This window comes from Canis lupus, chromosome 31 (genome assembly GCF_011100685.1).
Source record: "Canis lupus familiaris isolate Mischka breed German Shepherd chromosome 31, alternate assembly UU_Cfam_GSD_1.0, whole genome shotgun sequence".
In the NCBI taxonomy this organism is placed as follows: Eukaryota; Metazoa; Chordata; class Mammalia; order Carnivora; family Canidae; genus Canis; species Canis lupus.
The window spans coordinates 21184023-21207000 of NC_049252.1; the positions used below are offsets into that span (position 1 = coordinate 21184023).

The following is a 22978-nucleotide window of genomic DNA, read 5'->3' on the forward strand; positions in this document are numbered from 1 at the left end:
TAAAAGTACCTTCTCAGTATCTTCCTATTCCCCAATGCCTTTCCAGTATAACTCCTCCATTAAGCACCTAGTTATTAATTATTGCTTATAATAGGTAATTTAGTTGAGACCTATTCCTGTCCTTCCAGAAATTTTAATGCAACAATATCCAATAATCATCAAATAGATGTTCAGCCTTTTTACTATTACCAAAAAGTTTTTTGTGTGTGTTTTATTTTTTTTAATTTTTATCCAACAAAATGCATAGATTCTACATATTCAGCTCAATACATTTGACAAGGCACAACACATTTCTTTTGCTGCAGAGTTTCCTTGTGCTTCTTTTAGTGTTTGAGAGACCCATCCATGTTGTCACATGTTTCAGTAGTGGTTTCTCCAGATTTCTGAATAGTACTACATCATGAGGTTTTACCACAGTGTGTTTATCTGGTCTCATGCTGACAGGCATTTGGTTTGCTTTCAGACTTAGACTGGATTTATAGTTACCAATTACTGATTATTAATTTGTGGTGATATGAGTGTATTCAAATATATATATGTGCTTCCATGTGTGTATCCAAAAATCAGATGTATTTCCCCAGTGGACAAACTTGTAAGCCATTGATTCATTCCCTAAAAAACAAAATAAATGATATTTTTTCAGTAGAGGAAATTATTTTTTTTTCCATTATGCATAGTTTCTTTTTATACCATATTCATAAAACATTTGTCTGTCCCTATGGTCACATATAGTCCCCTATATTTTCTTTCATAAATTTTATGGCTCTAACATATACTTAGATCCATGATCCAGTATGAAATAAATATTGTTTATAAAATGGGTTAGGGGTTGAAAGTGAGGTTTATTTGTTCCATATGAATATCCAGTTAATTCAGTACCATTTGACTTGGTATCCACACACAAAAAAAAGTTTTAATGATGTTACAAGCATAACAACTTTGGAGCTTGATACTCCTCATTTAACTAGCCTAATTTGAATTAATTTTTCATGTCATGGGAAGGATATCATATTATGGGTTTTTAAAATTTTTTTAAACTTTTAAAATTTAAAAATTTTTCGAAGATTATACTTATTTATTCATGAGAGACATAGAGAGAGAGGCAGAGACATAGGCAGAAGGAGAAGCAGGCCCTATGCAGGGAGCCTGGTGTGGGACCCAATCCTGGGACTCCAGGATCATGCCCTGATAAAAGGTAGATGCTCAACTGCTGAGTCACCCAGGTGTCCCTCATATTATGGTTGTGGGACTATCTTTACCTAAAGACATATAATAAATATAACATATAATATAATATAATATAATATAATATAATATAATATAATAAATAAATTTAATATAATATAAAATGATAGTTGTTATGGACTGAATTGTATCTTTCCAAAATTCATATTTTGATATAAAGTCAATTCAGACTTTATTTGGAGACAGAGCCTTTAAACAGGGTCACCTGAGTGGCTCAGCTGTTGATCATCTGCCTTCAGCCCAGGGCATGATCCCGGATCCTGGGATGGAGTCTCGCATTGGGCTCCCTGCAGGGAGCCTGCTTCTCCCTCTGCCTATGACTCTGCCTCTCTCTCTCTATGTCTCTCATGAATAAATAAGTAAATAAAATCTTTTTTTTAAGAATCTTTAAAGAGGTAATTAAGTTAAAATTAGTTTGTTTGGTGGTCCTTACTCCAATGATCAGTGTCCTTATAAGAAGAGAAAAAGACAGCAGTGATGCATACACACAGAGCCAAGGCCATGTGAGGATATTAACCAGAAGGTGGCCATCTGCAAGCCAAGGAGAGAAACCTCAGGAGAAATGAACCTGTTGACACCTTGATCTCGGATTTTTAGCCTCCAGAATTATTAAAAATAATACATTTCTGTTGTTTAAGCCACCCAGTCTGAAGTATTTTGTTATGGCAACCCTAGTGGACTAAAACAGCAGCCCTAGTAAACTAATTCATGGTGTTAGCCAGAAACAGATTTTCTGAATATAGGCATAGGTTGGCTTGAGAACAATCCCTAAGGAAATTTTATTCCTTAGCCCTTTTGATCATCCAGAGACGATGGTATGTGTCCAAGACAGGCTAAGACAGCTAACATAACCCTTTTCCATTGTAAGAAGCAATGATCATGGACCTACCATAGTCCTTTCTTGCCCACCCATTGTGTCCTCTTGTCGCCTGCCTTCCCACAGCAGACATTTAAGCCCAGATTCTGAAAATTTGTCTTTATAAGTTCAAGCTTCAAACGATTACTCTATCATATTCCTGCCATTGGGTTAACTTAGGCCCAAACAGAAGAAAACAAAAGGAGTATCAGTATAACCCTCTCATTTTTCCCCATTTATGACCGATTAAAGGAATAGGGAGACAATAAAGATAACAAAGGAGAGAAAATTCTTTCCCCTTCAGTCTTCCTGGTGTGGGCAGCTGATGAAAGTCAAGTAAAAATCGTGTAGAGCAGCATAAGCAATGCCAGCTTGAATTTTGTCCATGTCAAGTTAAATAACAGAAATTACCATTTCATGAGTGAATATAAACTACTGGGGATGTGGGGAATAAAGGCTAGAGTAACCCAAGATCCTTTCCACCATGATTCCATTATCTTTAGTAGTTTAATATTTTCCATTTTAAAAAAGGAGCCTGTAAAGGATGTTAAAGCTTTAATTTAAGTCTTGACTACTAAATTTTATGTATCTTGTATTTTAACACAAAATACACCATTTAGGGGAAATAGAGATTCTAAGGCCTCTGAAATAGAGTATTCTAAGGCCTCTAAAGCCATCCCAAACATCAAGAGGATCTTGAAAAACTAATTTTGGATGAAATTAATATAAACAAATGAATGTAAAGTACCAATTTAATTGGATATCAATTCTAAAATTAAGAGCTATCAAAAATTCAGAAGTTGTATGAATTAAGAGTATTACTTAATATTTATGACAGAATAGTTGTTACATGAGGTGAGTCTGCAATAGCCACATTTTTAGCCACATCAGCTTCTGAAAAACTTTAGCATTTTTTTTATGTTGTCTTCTTATTTGTTTAATAAATTTCATTTGAAACCTTACCAAAAAATACTATATACAAGCAATATTTTGACATTATGATTTTAGGAAAAAGCACACATACCAGTTTACTTAACACAAAGATTTTCTTTGACAAATGTTTTATGAAACAAATTTAAATTGTACAACTTATATGGAGGAGTCCAAAACTCTTTTTGTTTTGTGTACTTATATGAAATGGGAGAGATGATGGGATACCATATGCTATGACTTTGGTCAGTTGTGTGCATTTGGTTTTTCCATGATTTTCCAGGCCTTCAGATTTAGCCTTTATTTTTCCCTAGAAGTATTATCCTATGGTAAAAATCTATTTTAAATGTATTTTAGCTCCTAAAAGATTGAAAAATTTTCAAAGAACATGATATGAAAAGAAGAAAAAGGAAAGAAAGCATACATTAAACTCTACCACATTTCATTTATGGAAAAATTGTATTTAATTTCAATTTATAACTTATATAAACTTATTTTCAGTATTCACTTGACATTCGTTTCTGTCTGAAAATTGTTTGGGAATTTTGAGTTAGGATGGTATGTATCTTTTTTAAGATTTTATTTCTTCATGAGAAACACAAAGAGAGAGGCAGAGACACAGGCAGAGGGGGAGAAGCAGGCTTCCTGCAGGGAACCTGTTGTGGGACCAATCCCAGGACCTCGGAATCATGACCTGAGCCAAAGGAAATGCTCAACCACTGAGCCACCCAGACGCCCAGTATGTATTTGTTTAAAATTAAAGCTAAAAATATTTTTTACTTAATTTTTTTCACTTAGGTGTAGAGTCCTCAGGAATGAATTAAAGTGATAAGAAAAGGTATGGGTATTTTATGATTTTAAAAAGTAGTTCTACCTTTAAAATATTTTACAAATGGAATCAGAATAAAACTATCTTTACTAAGTAGTAGAATCCATAGCACTGGTGTGATATAAAACATGTGTGCTATTATTTTTTCTCTGAATGGCCATAGACAGCTGGTGCTGGAGGCATTATTTGATTTCCAGTGAGGTGAAACCCAGCATCTGAACATAGCAACCCCTTGTAAAATGACACCTGTTTCAAATCTAAAAGCTTCAAGGCTATGTTTTATTGTTCCATATATTGTCCTAAGATCTCGATAAAATACTCTTAGGGGTTTGGATTTCCCACAATTCCTGATGGTGACAGAGTAGCACAAAATTCAACTGCCACTCAGCAAAAATGTCACTCAATATTCTTTACCTCTTCAGTCTCTTTATGTATATTGTAGACCTCAGTTTTAACCTTTCACATAACATGCCAAAATAACTGCTTTTATAAACTGGTTAGCACAAGACTCCATAGCATATTATCTTATCCAAAGAAGCAAATAACACAAATTTATCTAGAATACTTTCTGTTAAAAGTAAATAAAATGCATTATGTTATAAAAGCTTAATTTTAGACTATAGTCAACTTTTTTTTAGTACTTTCAACATAACAGTAATAATGGTTTACTCTAATTTCCTATTTAAAGAAGACACTTATTATCTTTGTGTAGTTTGAGATTTTACTGTTGAAAAAGAATTCTGCAAATGCCACTCAGTAAATTTTCAATTTGGGACACCTGAGTGGCCAGCCTTTGGCTCAGGGCTGGAATGCCTGGATTGAGTCCCACATGGGACTGCATGGAGCCTGCTTCTCCCTCTACCTGTGTCTCTGCCTCTCTCTCTTTTTGTGTCTCTCATGAATAAATAAAGTCTTTTTTTTTAAAAAAAGGAAAGTTTCAATTTTAGATATCTGAGAAAATATTATCACAGTTTTCTTAGACTAACAAATTTTTGCTGATTTTTTAAAAACAAAGTAATAGGCAATATTTTTCCTATTTTTATACCATATAAACGTATATTTGCATAAATTTGGTAAATTTATATATACTATATATTATATGCTATAATTACCATAATATTTACTGTATATGCTATAAAATGAATTCATATAAATAAATTTGAGTATTTACATATTACATAGAAAAGAATTAAAGGAAAAATATAAAATATATAAATATATAAATCCAGATGGTATTTAAGCCTTCTTTTTTCCCTTCACATTTATAAATGTGAAGGGCAAGCTAATATTAATTATTCTTACAAGAATAAGATAAATTCTTCTTTAAAAAAAAACACATGTTTATTTAGTCTTCCCTTTTGGAACTGAAGGTAAAGAGAAACCAGTATTCTGGCGACATTAAAAAATATTGAAAATGTGAAGTTTTGGGATGCCTGGGTGGCTTAGTGGTTAAGCATCTGCCTTCCACCCAGGGCGTGATCCCCTGGTCCTGTGATCAAATCCCACATCGGGCTCCTTGCATGGAGCCTGCTTCCCCCTCTGCCTCTGTGTCTACCTGCCTCTCTCTCTCTGTGTCTCTCATGAAAAAATAAATAAAATCTTTTAAAAAAAAGTGATGTTTTGTAATGACCAGAAGAGTGTGCTATCTGGTTTTAAGGTCATTCCTTCTATATCATTCAGTTTGAGTGCATTCAGGTCTTTTTTAAAAGATTTTATTTGACACAGAAAGAGAAACTGCACAAGCAGGGAGAGAGGCAGAGGGAGAAGCAGGCTCCCCACTGAGCAGGGGCTCCATCTCAGAATCCTGGGATCATGACCGGTCCAAAGTCAGATGCTTAACCTACTGAGCCACCCAGGCACCCCAGAGTGCCCTCAGGTCTTGTTTGTCTTAATCAACAGATTTTTTTCAGGGAGCATATATATAAACATATATATATATATATATACACACATATATATATATGTGTTTACTTGGTTTTACTAATATTAGAATATAAAGAGAAAATAAAAATGAGTCAAAAAATATCAACCTATGTTTAAGTAGTTATATTAGTTAAGCATTAAATTTAGTTCTGGGGGGATCCCTGGGTGGCGCAGCGGTTTAGCGCCTGCCTTTGGCCCAGGGCGCGATCCTGGAGACCGAGGATCGAATCCCACATCGGGCTCCCGGTGCATGGAGCCTGCTTCTCCCTCTGCTTATGTCTCTGCCTCTCTCTCTCTCTCACTGTGTGCCTATCATAAATAAAATAAATAAATAAATAAAATAAAATAAAATAAAATAAAATAAAATAAATAAATTTAGTTCTGGGCATCCTGGCAAGTTAAAAATGAGAATATGATAGATTATCTGTCATTATCTGATTTAAAAAAAAACAATATACCTATTCATCAAAGGAGATCATTTTTCTCCTGGCATTAAATCATCCAGTCAATGTATCAATTTAACAGACAATATAACATTAAATTGAATTCTTAAGTTATATCATAATGGCTTATTCAGGAGATCTATCAATATGGAATTGAGAACACATCAAAGGAGTCTATTTCTAATCACTTACCCCATCATTATGCAAAAGAGTAGCCGTTTGGTTTAAGAATATTCATTTTACAAAGTATTATTTAAATAAGAGTAAATACATTCAGTCTTATTTCTAAGTAAATACATTTATTATCTTTATTTATTATTATTATTTCTAAATACAATTAATAAATAGATTAGTGTCTTCAAGCATTGTCAAAAATATTACAATGTCTTCCACACTTTAATGTTCTGTTTTGTTTTGTTTTGTTTTGTTTTGTTTCTCTCTGGGGCAAATTGCAATCTGTAATCAGCTTGACCTTCCTCACATAGGTAATTCAATGCAACAAACATTTATGAAGCAAATACTTATATTTTCCAGACATTTTGCTAGGGTCTGAGGACATAAGAGGTTGGGCACTGCTCACTGTTTTCAATTGTGAAGCTAGGTTTGGATTACCCTTTGTGTTGACACACCCACTGCGGTAAATGTGTCTCTGCCAGAAGCATTATCAGTACTAATACATTTTAGTACATTTTAAAGCGTTATCTCTTTTGCAAGAAAATTTGTAGACACTTTCTGATAAACAACACTGTAATGTATGTTTCTAATTATTTTAATTTCATTCCCAAGTAGGAATTGTACTTATGGAAATGCCCATTTGACATTCTAAATGTTCCTTTTATTATTGACATAACATAGCTCTCCTCCTGCCTGCATGATTCAAATGCACAGAAAATCTATCAGAATGAACATTTCTAAACTCGAAGCAAAGTTTCATCAGTATTTTCCCAGTGTCCAGGTGCACAGTTGGATGAATCTGTCATTTCTCTCTCTTCAGAATTACTTGGCCTAAACTGGTGGTTTCCATGTATCAGCATGTCATCCTTAATCCTCCAAATATAACACTGGGGAGAATGAAATAAATTGGAGACTCTAATCCCTCTTTTTGTTGCATGGTCATTTTGAGAGTGGGCAGATCAGCTTTGATAGTGGATTACTGGATGCCACATGTTCTCATTGGAACATCACAAATTGGATTTAACACAAAAATACATTTTTCTGATCTCTAAACAGCACCAGCTGAATCCATATTTTTCATGAATGTCCCACTATGGTACTTGGTGTTCTCTTCATGACGTAGCCAGTTTATTAATTCCCTTTTAGTACAATTTCCAAGAATTTTTGCATCTGTCATTTGGAGCTGAGTATTATGAAGCTTCACCACTATTCTAGGCAATAGGAACATGGTCTCATTGCTGCATTTCCTGACTTTAGATGCCAGTGAAATGTCTTTAAATGGCTTTAAGTTAGTTGGCTTCAACTTACATAAAGGAATGCAACCAGCTATCTTTTGGGAGCTTACCTTAAGCCTCAAATTGGCAGTTTGAGCACATGTGTTTGTAGGAGGTAAAGACCCTGATTTCTAGAGCTGCATTTTGACAACATTCTATCACTATGGCTAGGTGTAAACAAAATGGAATTGATTAGGATTACCCATTTTCTCAAAGTTCATGTATTTTTTGGTGGACAAATAAGAAGAATTTGCTCCCCCATAACATTACCTGACTGATGTATAGGAAAGAAAATGTCATTTATGCCAACTCAAACCCAAACATATCCACATGTCTGGTCTATCAAAGCCATTTAACTGGCCAGATATCATTGAAGAAAGAGGGTTTCCATCAACTCAACTGAATTTTAAAAAATTGTCTTTATTCACCTATTCACTCATTAATTCAAAAAATATAAAGCATATTATGGAAAAGTGAGTTTAGGAGAATACCTAAAAGATGAATCAATGTTTCCTCAGTCCAAATGGTCTTAGAATTACAAAAAACCATGTAAGTTTCAAGTTTCTTCTCAAAAGCAGATGCTGTGCTAGTTACTCTACATTCTACTCTACTTTCAAAGATGTATCTACCATACTCACTATTCTCCGGAATTCCCCTGGTAGTGGAAGAGACAGTCCTCTGAAGAATAATAGTAATGGAATAACTCCTCCAATAGAAATGTCAATACAAGGTGATTGGTATTTTACATTCATTCATGTAAAAATAAGTTTTATGTATGATATTTTTGTGCCATGCACTTCCATTTGTGCTCATAACCTTATTCGAAAGGTATGTTTTACTTCTCTCCCCTGGAAAAGGGAAACTATTTCCTGCAGTTCTTTTCCTATAGCCAAATGATATTGAGATTTCTGTTGTTGAGATCTTAACAGCCTAGTAACCAGGAAAGGAGATGAGGGTAGATCTGGAGGATGAGATACACATGTTCCTACAGCAGAGATATTCTACTGAGAAAGGAGTATGCAAGCCTTTAATAGGGAGGAGTAGGCTAATTCTTTTTTAAAAACTATTTATTGGGATCCCTGGGTGGCGCAGCTCTTTGGCGCCTGCCTTTGGCCCAGGGCACGATCCTGGAGACCCGGGATCGAATCCCACATCGGGCTCCCAGGGCATGGAGCCTGCTTCTCCCTCTGCCTATGTCTCTGCCTCTCTCTCTCTCTGTGACTATCATAAATAAATAAAAATTAAAAAAAAATAAAAAATAAATAAATAAAAACTATTTATTTATTTATTTATTTATTTATTTATTTATTTAGAGGAGAGAGAGAGTGGGGGGGGGGCAGAGGGAGAAAGAGAATCCCAAGCAGACTCCCCACTGAGTGCAGAGGTCAAAGTGAGGCTTGATCTCACAACCTCCGGAACATGACGTGAGCCAGAATCAAGAGTTGGATGCTCAACTGACTGAGCCACTTAGCTGCCCCAGGAGTGGGCTACCTGCATATGAACAGATGGGATGGGGGAATCTGAGAAAAAAAGATTGTTTAATCACAAGACTATTGTGATACATTACCCTAGCTTTCCACTGATTCCTTTCCACTGATCCCACCACCACTCCCAACCCTCCACCACCGATTCACTGTGAGAGAAAGTTTTAAAAACAATATGGCTCCCTTCTGCCAGAGTCATCTGTGCTAATATAATACTAGTGACAGGACCTAGATGTGAGCTAGCAAAGGATTAAGCTCCTGAATTCTCTTATTTCTCTGAACAGTCTTGGCAATAATGATTGCAGGTTGGGGTCTGGGAAACCGAATCTAAGAAGATTAACATGCAAGAACTTTATTATAGAGCACATGACAACCTCAAAAAGAAATGCAATGAAGCACAATTGGCCAGAAGGAAAGGATGACTGTGATGTCATCTAAACAAAGCCCTAAGTAATCTACAAGGAACTCTGGAGCTAATATGGCTCTTCAGCATTGTATGTGTTGTGGTAAAGTGTAGGCTTTCTGTTCTTGCAGCTATCATCGTTACATGCAGCTTATCTCTAGGAAAGCAGTATGACCTTTGCCAAACCAGTTGATTCCAGCATGGGGCACTTTCCAGAAAGGACTGTCACCTAAGAATTGTTAGGTAGCAACATTATGAGAATCTGAGGGACTTGGTCTTTTTTTTTTTATGATTTTTATTATTCACGAGAAACATAGAGAGGGGGAGGGGAGAGACACAGGCAGAGGGAAAAGCAGGCTCCATGCAGGGAGCCTGATGTGGGACTCAATCCCGGGACTCCAAATCATGCCCTGGGCTGAAGGCAGATGTCCAACTGCTGAGCCACCCAGGCATCGCAGGAACTTAGTCTTTTAGCCCTGAAAGAGAGTCTAGGTGGCTTATTACAAAATCCATTCTAGAAATTTCCTAGGTAGTACTAGCTTCTAGTACATGCAGCCACTTTCAATAATATAGAGAGAAGTGGCATTCCAGAAGCTCTGGCAGATGGACATATAAACCTCAAGCAGTGTACCCAGGTCCCTGTGGTTTTCAGGGGACTCAGATTAACTGAATCATCTGGATAAGGACCATAGGCATTCTACAAAGGCTAAGGGTGCAGCCCTCCACAAGACTACTCTTAATTCAGACACCAACCATAAGCCTGAGAGTTTCCAGGGCCACCCTTACTTCTGACAAACTGGCTACAAATTTGAGGATTATTACTCCCTCCGCAGGTTTGAGAATTCCTACAATTGACTCACAGAACTCAGGAAGGCACTACAGTTAGTGCAGTTTTATTGCAGCAGAGGAAACTCAAATCAAAGCCAACCAAAGAAAAGACATAGATTAGAGTCTCAGAGGATTACAAACGCAAAGCTTCCAGTGCCTTCTCCTTATAGAATCAAGATATGTCGCCCTCTCCACACATCAGTGTGTAACAATTCACACAGCATATTGCCATCCAGGGATGCTTTCCTGAGTCTAGGTCTCCAGAGTTTTTATTGGGGTTTCATTATGTAGGCATGATTAATTGACTCATTGACTATAAGAGTAAATTCAATCTCCAACCCCATCCTCCCCTCCCCAGAAGTCGAGCTGATACAAAGCTGGAATTCCCTAACCATACTGTTGGTCTTTCTGGTCAGGTCAGCCACTATCCAGAATCTTCTCTCAATAGCACTATCTGGAGTCCTACCATGAGTCAACTCATTAGCATAAGTCACCAGGCTCCTCTATAAGTAACCATAAGTACTTAGAGAATTTCCAAAGATTTAAAAGCTACTTCCAAGAAGTGAGGACAAAGGCCAACCAAATCCTTTATTATAGAGAAACCATCCACTCCATTGAGCAAATAGGATCTAAAAGACTTCATGGCTTAGAAGAATGCATTTGTTCATTACATATGTGACTCAGCACTCTCCTTCATATAACTTTTTATCAGTTTGGAAGGAAAGAACAGAGGGTAGAGAGTGGGGGAAAAGGGGAAAGGACTTAGAAAAACTGACCTTCCCCATAAAATACTTTAATACCAGTCCTGAGACCAATTTGAACTTGGAAAACATAGTGGGGGGAAAATGGCTTTTTTTTTTTCAGTTCAAGCTAAGATTTGTCTGATATTCAGTGAAGTTAAGGCTCTTAAGGAAAGTCATAGAAAATGAAGAAGTTAATGTTTCCTCATTCATTAGAAAATAATGAGTGTGTTTGAGATGATATTTTATATTTATTGAACATATATCAGCCTCAAATCTAGAAGCTTCAGATACAATTAATAAACAAATATAATTCCCCCCATAACCTTCACACTCTAGTGTGAAATATAAACATTTGCACAAACAATTCTAAAAAGGTATAAAACTTCTGTCATAGTGTAGTAAAGAGTCCTATAGGAACATCTAAGCATTCTTGGAAGATGTAATCAGAAAGATTCCCAGAAACAGTGTCTAAAATGAGACTTGAAGAATGAATCAATATTCTATCAGTGAATGAGGTCGTAGAATTACCCGCAAACCAGAGGTTTTAGTGTTTCATTTCAAAGATATTGATTATCTGTAGACTCAGATCCAAGAATGGGAAAGCATCGGACAGAACTTTCCAAATTACCCAGTTTTCTCTCATGTATCCAATATAAACACATGTGACCAAATGTTGCTAGTATGATTGTAGGTCTTCTGCTCCATGGCACAAATTCTCTCCTTAGGCCCGTTTAGTTCTAAAGTCCATCAATAATCAAGATTTAGAGAATATAATACTAAATCTGTGAAAACCAAGGAGAATGATTAATATAGCATTAAACAGAATCAAGATTTGACAAGAATTTGAGAGACTGGAGTAGTTTAATAATTAAATAAAATAATTAGATCCTGGTCCAGAAAACAACAATAGGAGTAGAAATACTACAAGATATAACTTTGTACTATGGATGATGAAAAAAACAGACATTAAGAATTTAGTTAATTCTATACCTGATAGGAAATACAATATGCCTATCAAATACCAATGCAATCTTTTGGGTTTTATAGTAAAAATAGAGTATCTGCAACATGAGAATGAAAGCTCTTTGTTGTGCCCTACTTGGAATATTAGATTTGGTTCTGGGCACTATACCTAATTTACACAAATTGGTTCTGCCCTCTGGTTTAAAGAATTAATGACATAAATACAACTAACACAAGATATGAAGCAGTACATGTTGAAGGATAAAGTCAAGAATTTTGTCAATAGCATATTCAATGAGATTCACATCATATTCAATGATTAACATCATATACATTTCATGGGGGTACTTACTGTGTAAAACACTGTCACAGATAGCAGACACACAGTCTCTTTATCTTAAGGAGTTCATATTCCTGTATATATGTGAAATTTAGCCTGATTATGAACTGAGAGTAAAAATAAATCAGAACAGAAAAACTATCCTTGAAATATTGGGGTCAATATTGAGCATGGCTGCAATTTGAATAATCAACAGTGACTTATAAATTAGTTAAGACAAGTAAAGAGCAATTAGAAAAAAAAATTAAGAGTTTAAGGAATGTGTAATATATGTTAATTCGAGACTTACCACAAAGATCACATACCCTCAAAGAAAAAAGGACTATTGATCAGTCAAAGCTCAGTTTATTTTATTAAAAACATTTAGACATGGAAAACATCACCTTTATAAACTCTTAATAGTATTAAAGAGTGAGAAAAGGAAAGGATATTCATAGTTTTAACTTCCTGGACTCCAGGGGCGTAATGTAGGACTTAGAAGACAAGAGAAATGATTGAGAGTTCATGTCAGAGTTCATGACATAATAGCTTAAGATTAGTGGACACAGCAAAGCCAAAGTCTGGAAACCAATCTTGGTGAGCCACTGTCCTGACATGCAAACTGTTTGTCCAAGTGAGCAGTTCGTTGCCATGATTAGATATCTATTTGCCCAGACAAGCCAACTTGGGTAAGTTGGTATGCAGATTTCCTGAAGTAAACAATTTTTTCACTAGTTTGCAGTCTTATCTCCCTAAGAATTTCCTGGGCAAATAGCTAGGTTTTGTTGACAGAGGTTGTCTTGGTACTGGGTCATTTTCCAGGTGAAGCTAGATATATATATATATATTTGAGAGAGAGAGAGAAAGAGCACAAGCAGGGGCGGGGGGGGGGGAGTGCAGAGAGAAAAGGAGAAGCAGACTCCCCAATGAGCAGGTAGCCCAATGCAGAGCTCGATCCCAGGACCCTGACAGATCATGACCTGAGCCAAAGGCAGACACTTAACTGACAAAGACACTTAACTGTCTGAGCCACCCAGGCACCACCATTTTAGTGGTCATTCTGTAAGTATACAATCGATTCCACCCCAAATTTGATTTGGGTATTGAAACTGGTGACACAACACATATACCCAGATGATTAGAAAGGTTTATGACTTGAAGTCTCAGGGAAAGCAGAGTAAACCTCTTAAGCAAGTCCCAAATGGCTTAAAAGAGTAAGGAAAGAAGATTGGTTCAGATCTTTTACTGTGGTTGTAAAGTAGGGCTGACTTGAATAGACATTTCTTCAAAGAAGACATACCAATGGTCAACAGGTATATGAAAAGATGTTCAATGTCACTAGTCATCAGGGAAATGCAAATTAAAATCACTGTGAGATATCGTAGGACACCTGTCAGGATGATTATTATCAAAAACTGTAAACAAACAAAGATACCAAGTGTTGATAAGGATGTGGGGAGATTTCAATCCTTCCACAGTGTGGTAGGAATACAAAATGAAACCCGTATGGAGGTTCCTCAAAAATAGAAAAATAGACCTGTCATATGACCCAGCAATCCCATTCTTGACAGATATCCAAAAGAATTGAAATCAGATCTCAGAGAGATATTAACATTCCCATGTCAATTGCAGCACTATTTACAATAGCCAAGATGTGGAAACGCCAAGTGTCTATCAACAGATGAGTGGATAAGGGAAAGGCGGTATATACCAATAAAGGAATACTATACGAACTTAAAAAAAGAAATTCTGCAATATGCAGCAACGTGGATAAACCTGAAGGACTTTATGCTAAGTGAAATAAGCCAGTCACAGAAAGACAAATACTGCATGATTCCATACATATGGATATTTAAAATAGTCAATATCATAGAGTCAAAGAGTGAAGTAGTAGTTGCCAGGGGGCTGAGGAAGGGAAACCTGGGGAGTTTCCTAATCAATGAGCATAAAGCTCCAGTTATATAAGATGAATAAGCTCTAAAGATCTGCCATACAATTTTGTACCTATAGTCAACAATAATGCATTATATACTTAAAAGATTGTAGTAAGAAGGTAGAGCTTATGTTAAGTTTCTTAATACAGTAAAATAAAGGTCTTTTTTTTAAATAAGAAAGTAAAGAAAGTGCCAAAAGACATGAAAATAAAAATGCAGTTAAAGTGAATTTCTTGAACAGGGGCAGGAACTTACATGGTCTGGGTCTCCCTCTAGCACCAAAGGAGTGAGCACCCAGATTTTCTTATCAGTTTGCCCAAGAGTGGAGCAGAAGAGCAAGAAGAAGCCTGGAGACTTAAAAGATGTTAGTAGTCAAATATCAAAAAAATATAGTAAGACTTCCTATTATGTCCTGATCCATTTTCAGCCAAAAATGTAACTTGGGAATGTTGAATAGCTCTATAAAGTTTAGGCATCACTCATCAAGAAAGATCCAGGAGATAAATCTCTTGGTAACAATATCACCACAGAGATCTAAAGTAAAAGAGTTTGAGATTGAGCATAAATGGGGCATCATTTTTTTGTAAGCTTTATAAAAACAAGACAGTTTTGGAATATACACCATTAATTCCTTAATTCTTTACCAAACTCTAATTTGCAAAAGTTTGGTTAAAAAATATCTAGCAAATAGGAACTGTCCACATGGATTGTTTCAGTGCAGAAACAAAACTCCCACCCTACATATGTCATGATTTCTGGATCTCTGGCCTCTTATGTTTGCCATCTGAAAAAGTCACTTAGGAAACTTGCAGATTTGTTACAAGAAACTGGTACATAAGAAAAACAAGCACCAAAATGAAAGAACACAAACCCAATAGTCTGTTCATGACACATTTTAGCCAAAGTATGATCAAATACTGCCCAGGTATTAATATTTATATTAAGGAGCGATAGGGGTTGGAAAAGGCAATATTAAGAATAGGGACCTTATCATTGTCAAGAAGTATCATGTCTCTATAAAGAAGTCACGAATATTAAGCATAAAAAAGAAAAAGTTTTGTCATTTGCAGCAACATGGAAGGACTTAGGAAGCATTAAGTGAAATAAGTTAGAGAAAGACAAGTGACATGATCTCAGTTATACATAGAATTTAAAAAACAAAGAAAGAAACGAACCAGAAACAAACTCTTAGGAACAGAAAACAAACTGGTGGTTGGTAGAGGGGAAAGGGGTAGGAGGACAGGTGAAATAGGTGAGGGGATCAAGAGGTACAAACTTCTAATAAATAAATAAGGGGCACCTGAGTGGCTCAGTGGTCTGCCTTTGACTTAGGTGGTGATCCCGGGGTCCTGGGATTGAGTCCCTCATTGGGTTCCTCACAGGGAGCCTGCTTCTCCCTCTTCCTGTCTCTGCCTCCTTCTGTGTGTCCTTCATGAATAAATAAATAAAATCTTTAAAAAATAAATAAATAAATAAGTCATTGGAATGTAAGGTACAACATAGGGAATATAGTTGATAATATTTGAATAATTTTGTATAATGACAAATGGTAACTACATCGTTGAGATGATCATTTTGTAATATATAAAAATATTGAATCAATGTGTTGTAAACTCAAAACTAATATAATATTTTATGTTAATGATAATTCAAAAATATTTTATCTGCAAAAAAAGGAATAGAGACTATCACTATCAAAAGGTATTATGTGTCTGTAAAAAAATCACAAATGTTAAACAAGGAAATGGAAGGAAGATATCTAAGAAATAAAGGGACACAAAAGCACAAAGATTAAGGCATAGCAATCCATAGCTCTGTTTATCTTGTTCTACAGAACCTGGGCAGTAGGGGTCCACTTCAAGCTGTGAGTGAGCTATGTGATTAGATAGTATCATGTAGAAGCTGTCTCTTTTCTGCAGTCAGATACTTCTGGAAGCTTCTCCCCAAATCCTCAGTTTGAGTTTTCTTACTGATACAGTTCCTATAATTTGAAGATGACTGATGTTTATTTAATTGAGGGATGTGAATCCAAGGATCAGCACCCTAACAGCCACTCAAGGCTCAGGGGCAGACATCCTTGAATGTCTTTTCCAGACTGTAAATTGTGAAGAAATTATTTCAGAGGATATTCACAGAAAAAGTTTCTGCTATCTTTTAGTAATATGATCACAGGAGGCCTTTAAAATATTTTACTATATTAGTCTTTATTAAGGCAGCCTCTGGGATTGGGAATGATATTCAAAGAGTTCAAAGTTTCTGAAAGCTGGTTCAAGTTTAAAAATTCCATTTGTCCTTTCTAACGCATCTGAAGATTGACAGTGACATGGACATTAGAATTAACGTAATGACTTACAAAACTCCTTACCAGTTTTGGTGCAGTGAATGCTGCTATCTATCCTCAGAAAAAGAGCACTGAGATGCCTTAAGAGAGGAAATTAAAAGTCAAACAAATTTTTTAAAAAGTGAAACAACTTTTTTTTTCTTATCCCTGTAACAGCTGAGCCTTTTATCCATCTTGACTATAAATATGTAATAAACAAAACATATTAATAACCCCAATTGCTGGAGCAATTGTTTAAAATTCATTTGAAGGTGCTCAAAGAAGCTTTAAGGGTTTGACTCAGTCTCTATCACACCTTCACAATTTTGTCGGCATAAGGATGCCTGGATGGCTCAGCGGTTGAGCGTCTGTCTCCCTTTGGCTCAGGTCCTGAATGGAGTCCCTCATCGGGCTCCTAGCAGGGAGCCTGCTTCTCCCTCTGCCTCTGTCTCTGCCTCTCTTTCGCTCTCTCATAAATAAATAAAATCTTAAAAAAAAAAAAAAAAACTTGTCTGCATGGTGTTGCAGGCACCTAGGACATTGACAACAGCCACTCTTGACTATGCATTTAAAGTTTCTGCAGAATATTGTTCTAATATTTTTTAAGTTAATTCTAGACCCAACATGGGGCTCAAACTCACAACCTCAAGATCAAGAATTGTGTACTCTACAGACTGAGCCAGCCAGGCACTCTTCAGAATATTGTTTTAAGATAACAGCAAGTGTACCTACTGTGAAGATAATATTGAAGAGCCTTGTTCAATATAGTATGTTAACAAACATTATGAGAACGGGGGAGAATAGGATCTTATTTTAAGACATAACATAAAATCAATCCATGAAAATATACTCAATAATTACCTTGCAAGTAAGAATATGTTACAAATAGTAGGAGCATTGAAAAAACTCCTCAGAGCCTTTATACCCTAAAATATAGTATGAGTATTTCTGGTTAATAAGATCATTGAAACCTAGGGAGACTTGGGTGGCTCAGTTGGTTAAGTGCCTATCTGCCTGTGGCTCAGTTCATGATCTCAGGGTTCTGGAGTCCAGCCCCTGAATCGAGCCCCTGCATTAGGCTCACTTCTCAGCAAGAAGTCTGCTTCTCCCTCTCCTACTGCCTCTCCCACAGTTTGTACACTCTTTCTCTCAAATAAATAAATACAATCATTTAAAAAATCATTGAAACCTATGGGGAAAACATAGACAACTATTGTACCAATATGTGTGTTTAAATTTTAGTATATTTTTAGCTTTAAAAATGTGCAATCACAGATGCCTGGGTGGCTCAGTAGTAGCACATCTGCCTTTGGCTCAGGTCATGATCCCAGGGTTCTGGGTTTGAGTCCTCCATTGAGCTCCCAGAGGGGAGCCTGTTTCTCTCTATGTCTCTGCCTCTCTCTCTGTGTCTCTCATGAATAAATAAAATCTTAAAAAAAAAGTTCAATCACTGAAATGTATTTATATTAACACATTTTACTTATACAAAATTAATCTAGAAAACGTAAACTTCCTTTGAAATTTGTTTATTTTTAAAGATTTTATTTATTTCAGACAGAGAGACAGAGAAAGAGAGAGGAAGAATGAACAGGGTGGGTAGTGGTGATGGGGGGTGGTGGGAGTGAGGCAGAGAGAGAAGCAGACTCCCTGCTGAGCAGGAAGGCTAAGGTAGGGCTCAGTCACAGGACCCTGGGATCATGACCTAAGCCAAAGGCAGTCGTTTAACTGAGCCACCCAGATGCCCCTGTTAAGATTTTTTTTTAATCCTAAATTCTTTAAACCAAAATATGGAGAATGTCAAGCAAATCTACTAATTTACATTATGCATTGTTTTAAAAGGTAAAGGGTTAAAGTTTCGTATTTCTTGGTAGCTTTTTGTTTTTAAGATTTTAATTATTTATTCATGAGAGTGAAAGATAGAGACAGAGACATAGGCACAGGGAAAAGCAGGCTCTCTATGGGGAGCCCAAGACTGGACTCAATCTGGTGGGATCACGCCCTGAGCCTAAGGCAGATACTCAACCACTGAGCCACCCAGGCATCCCTTTTGGTGGTTTTCTCAGAAAATCCAAAAGTAGTTTAAGACCTTAATTATAAGGATCCAAGATATCTTAATAATTCTACTGTTTGGAATTTATGACATGAGACAGGAGTTGTCAGAAGAAAAAAGTTATGAATCTAAGCTATAAATATCTAACGTAAGAAATAACTAAAGGTGAAAATTGAAAATGCATAGAAATGACAATGATTGGAAATTTTTAACTTTTGTGGGCATCTGGATGGCTTAGTTGGTTAGGTATTTGACTCTTGATTTCAACTCAAATCATAATCTTGGGGACCATGGGATCGAGCCCCTTATGGGCTCCAAGCTCAGTAAGGAGTCTGCTTGTCTCTCTGCTCCTCCCTCTGCTTCTCCCCCTGCTCTCTCTCTCATAAATTAATTAGTTAATTAAAAAATCTTTTTTAAAAAAATAAACTTTTATTTTTCAAGAATAAGAATTTTTCTAAAATAATTCAGAAGTATGTCAAAAATTTAAAGATTAGAGGGAATATTTTAAATGATGAAATTGAAATGATGTGAAATAATTTTTGCTCATTTTATTTACTTAAGAGTCAATATATAAAGCTACCTGGGTAAGTTTAGTTAACTAATAGCTGATGCTTATTATCAAGCCAAATTATTTTCTTTCATTATTACAACAGAAATCATTTGAGATGAGCCCTTCATTATTTTGGTAATCTTAATAAAGATAAAAGATTCATAAAGATAAAAGGCTGGTTTAATCAATAAGTGAGATAATAAAATTCAGTAATAGTAGATTTTTAGTTTTACCAAAATATTAGCTAATCCATGAGATCTAGTTACACACTAAATAAGGGACAATGCAAAAAAAGAAGAAAGAAGAAAGACGAAAGAAGAAGAAGAAGAAGAAGAAGAAGAAGAAGAAGAAGAAGAAGAAGAAGAAGAAGAAGAAGAAGAAAAGGAGAAGAACAAGGAGAAGAACAAGTAGGAGAAAAGGAAGAAGAAGAAATATTGCAGCTCTTAAAAATAGGGAGCTTGGATTATCAAAGAGAAGAAGCTACCTTCCTTGATTTTTTTTTTTTTTTTGATCCAGGAAATTTTAAAAACTTTTTTTCTTATTTTATCTATTTCTTTAAATCTTGCTTTCAGCAACATTGCATCTGTTATATTGATCCCTATAATAAAGCAAAAACAAAGAAATAAAATATTCTGGGTGTTAAAATTCAGTTTGTGGGAATATATCTAGAAAATATTACTCAACCAAAAGAGCCCTAAAGTATAATCAACGAAGTGAGGTGGCCTCTAATGGCTTCAGCCAGACCTCACTGTTGTGTTATGATGCTGCAACATGAGTCTACTGGCTAGGACTTCCCAAGGTCCGGATGATACTCGAGGCTACTTGATCTCTACCTTCACTTACTGAATCTGCAAGGAATGCTATCAATTACTCATTCAGCCATTTTGCAAACATCCTTGAAGTCCTTGCATGCACTTGTACCTTTGTAGCTGAAGGGAGATATGAAGAAAGATATCTCACTCCTTGCATCCAAACACTCCAATCATCTACTTTTCAGATATGTAAGCTTCTCTAATGTGATGCAATCAAACTGTAAGAGGGATAGACAGAGTGAAGGCGATGACAGGCAAACCAGTCTGAGTGTGGATGGAGGGATGGCTCTTAGAGGGAGTGCTTGAAGTGAGTCTTAAGTGCAGGAGCTGTCCAGGAGACTCTGGAGAATGGAGATCACCTCAGTAGGAACTCCACAAAATCACATAGGCATTTGAGGTGATTGACCCACTATTGAATTTTAGAGATGGTCTTCAGTTAAGTTTCTCTTAATTAGGTTTCATTTTGGGAATTGAAATTTTGTGAAGCTGCGAGTAAGCGGTGAGTAGCAGAGCTGTGAGGAAAGCCGGGAAGCAAATGTTAAAAACAACACAGGGTCTGATTTTATCTGTATTACCAGAAAAAGCTGGTCATTTGTGTTTTTTTTTTTAACATAATTATTGCTACTCCAGATCGTTCTACAAAGATAACAAATTATCAAGTGGCTATAAAATACTCTCCCAAAATATTTCAAGTTGAGAAAAATAGGAAATAAAGAAGGTGCATGTTCTGACTGAATATGTCATGCTGCCCTGACCAAAATCTCATTTTTTAAGTACCAGGGATGTATCTGCTTTTTACATTTAAATATGCAAAAAGAAATGCAGAGACTATAGTGATAGGACAATAAAGTCATGTTGAACTTCTCACACAATTGCTTTTGTTATGTTCAAAGCAGTTATTCTTGCTGTCAGCAGGAATAAAATATACTACCATTGAAGAGTGCAAAAAAAAAAAAAATCAAATGTGTTCCTGGGAATTACAACATAAACTGAATGCAAATAACCTCACAATTTCTAAGACCTGTCTCCTATTTGGTACTGCTGATGCTTCAGTTTTAATTTGTTGAGGTTTTCTGGTTTGTTTTTAATTTCCTAAAAATTGAAGCAGAATCTATCAGCTTAAGTTTAAAAAAACTGTGTTAAAACTGTGGCCCTGAGGTGAGAGGGTGGGGAGGGGTGGAGTGCAAGGGTGGAATATTACTAGTGCACTTAATAAAAATATTTCTTTCTAAAAATGAAAAGCAAATTTTACAACATATAGTCTCTTGAAGACTAATGTTTGGATATAGGCTTCATAGGCCAAAGTCTTTTGGTGTTGTGACAGTGTATCTCACAAAGGGGCATATGGGTCCTTCAACAAAATATGTGACTCCTAAAGACCTCTCATTTATTTATGCAAATATTATTTAAAAATCAGGTAATGATCTGTTTGAAATTCTAATTTTGCTTATGGTTGTAACTACTTCACCAACAACAAAGTCTTATCCAGGTCTAAGATCATTTATTGTTTTAAAAAAGTAGTAACTAATAATACACACTCTGATTATAATAACATATGCACAAATTTAAATATCCATATAATCCATAATTTTTTGAGAACACAATACTCTGTGGGATTGTAAAGAAAATGTTTTTTATATTTCTGCATAGTTAAAGCTTTCTGGGTAAATCTTATAGAACTTTACAATATGACAAAATTTAAAAGCATAATTTATGACTGATTTAGATTGTAAGAGAATTCCGTAGAAATTTATCTGGAAGGTTGGGGATTTGTGAACTAGGACCATAAAGATATAGTACAAAGATGTTATAAAGCTAAAGGCAGTGATCTTATCTTCCTCCTGGAGAAATTTATACTTACTGAAGGGTTAGAGCAAAATCATCCTTCCAAAGGAGCAAAGCACCCAGTTTCTTTTTTTCTGGGTTCCTCACATATTATAGAAACCAGTATACATAGGATAACATCTGAATTTCATTGTTTTACTACAGCATTGAGAAATTAAGGCACTGGGAAACCACATGCTTTGCCATGCGTAAATAATATTCGCTGCCTTAAAATTTTTTGTGGGCATTTAGAATAATATTAATAAATATGGATATTAAAAAATCTTACTCTCTCACCCATTTTCCAAGATTTACCTTATTAACTGTTTCTTCTCATTTTGATTTCCTTAATTCAAATACAAATTTTGTACTGCTTATTTAGGTACAAAATCAATTAGGTAAGTAGAAACCAGCTGACATCTTTCAGTGGTTATAATACAAGAAATTAAAAGTATTTGTAACTGTTGTAAAAGATGGGGAGAAAAAAATCTGGAACAGAGTTAATGAAGACAAGTGGGTCATATTTGCTCATCCCAAAGGATCTCTGATAGCTTTCTAACTATGAATGCAGAAGAGGTATGGCATGGGAAGAACTTAGCATGCCAGACTAATTATCAACTAGTAGGCTTTATTGAAAGGTAATCTTATGGCAAGTAGGATCTCACACATTTTCTCTACAACCACTTTTTGTGGAGAATAACATACTGAGTAAAAGAAATCATATCTGTCTGTATGAGTTCTAATATCAGGTGGAAAGAGGGACTGAAGTTTCTACCATTCTGTAAGCAGACTTTCATTGAATTCACTTATTGTCAACCATCTAACTCATTGTTGATTTCCATGACAACTGGTGTTCCTGAGCTGTTGTCCTGAATGGTTTATTTCCTTAGAAGATACAAAATGGTCAGAGACTGGGGAAGGGCTAGAGTGAGGAAAGAAAGGGAGAGTTAGTTGTCTGGCTTCTGGGTTGGAGAAGAGCTCAAGGGTCCACTATTTTTTATAAAAATTTTTACTGTCCACTAGTTTTCATCCCAAAACTCAGCATCCCTTCTCTTTCTTCCATGGTAAAACTTG

General features: G+C 35.7%; 1 long non-coding RNA gene across 1 annotated transcript in view; it reads right to left on the reverse strand.

Annotated features, from left to right (window-relative positions):
- Positions 1-210: 210 nt before the first annotated feature.
- Positions 211-22978, reverse strand: part of LOC111093531 — a 40724-nt gene continuing 17956 nt past the window's right edge. The window contains exon 4 of the long non-coding RNA XR_005381973.1: positions 211-612. This is a non-coding gene — a long non-coding RNA (uncharacterized LOC111093531). The remainder of the gene's footprint in view (positions 613-22978) is intronic.